Below are 1,489 nucleotides of genomic sequence, written 5' to 3'. Positions count from 1 at the left end.
TGCTGCGCTACTAAAATAGAAAAAAAGCTTAAGCGTTTTGTCAATTCAATCACTTTAAGAGTAAGATGACCATTCGAATGAACTTTCACGCAAGCTTTTAAAGCTTGTGTTTAGCTGTTAATATAGGTAATGATCAAATAACAAGTCATCCAAGTAGAGATACTTTTTTCAATAGCCTCTTTTTGACAGATCACTCGAGAGTCGTGTCAAGCTGTCAGGTCATTTTTGTTCAGTATTGTTTGCTTTTTCATCACGGAAAGACTTATACATGAATAGCGATTGCAAATCAGTTAACTTCACCTTCCCAAGCGGCATCGCTTTGCTCTATCAGTTCTTGAAAAGTTCCAAGACAATCCGAAGTTTTCGAGCCAAATTTGGTTAAGCGATAAGGACCATTTTTGGCTCATTGGGTATGTAAACAAGAAAAATTGCCGCATTTGGAACGAAGAGCAACCTGAAGAGGATCAAGAACTGCCATTTCATCAAAAAAAAATGAGCCGGTGGAATCATCGGTCCATATTTCTTTAAAAATGATGCTGGTGAGAACGTAAACATTAATGGCCACCGTTATCACGTCAAGATAACCGATTATTGGATGACTAAAAATGAATCTCGTGATCTCGGCAACATTTGGTTTCAACACGACGGCGCCTCTTTCCACTCATAGTACCAATCAATGGATTTATTGAGGTAAGACTTCGGCGAGCAGATAATTTTACGTTTTGGACCGGTGGATTGGCCACCAAGATCGTGTGATATCACAATGTTAGACTTTTTCCTGTGGGAATATGTAAAGCCAAAAGTTCATGCGGACAATCCTACTTCGTTTCAGGCCTTGGAGCACAACATATCGCGTGTAATTCGTTAGTTCTTCTTCTTCTTAATTGGCGTAGACACCGCTTACGCGATTATAGCCGAGTTAACAACAGCGCGCCAGTCGTTTCTTCTTTTCGCTACGTGGCGCCAGTTGGATATTCCAAGCGAAGCCAGGTCTTTCTCCACTTGGTCCTTCCAACGGAGTGGAGGTCTTACTCTTCCTCTGCCTCCCCCGGCGGGTACTGCGTCGAATACTTTCAGAGCTGGAGTGTTTTCATCCATCCGGACAGCATGACCTAGCCAGCGTAGCCGCTGCCTTTTAATTCGCTGAACTATGTCAATATCGTCGTATATCTCGTACAGCTCATCGTTCCATCGAATGCGATATTCGCCGTGGCCAATGCGCAAAAGGACCATAAATCTTTCGCAGAATTTTTCTCTCGAAAACTCGTAATGTGGACTCATCGGTTGCTGTCATCGCCCAAGCCTCTGCACCATATAGCAGGACGGGAATTATGAGCGACTTACATATAGAGTTTAGCTTTTGTTCGTCGAGAGAGGACTTTACTTTTCAATTGCCTACTCAGTCCGAAGTAGCACCTGTTGGCAAGAGCAATCCTGCGTTGGATTTCCAGGCTGACATTATTGGCGGTGTTAATGCTGGTTCCTAAAT

This window comes from Bactrocera tryoni, chromosome 1 (genome assembly GCF_016617805.1).
Source record: "Bactrocera tryoni isolate S06 chromosome 1, CSIRO_BtryS06_freeze2, whole genome shotgun sequence".
NCBI lineage: Eukaryota > Metazoa > Arthropoda > Insecta > Diptera > Tephritidae > Bactrocera > Bactrocera tryoni.
The sequence above is the reverse complement of the archived record's forward strand: the minus strand, read 5'-3'. Positions refer to the sequence as shown.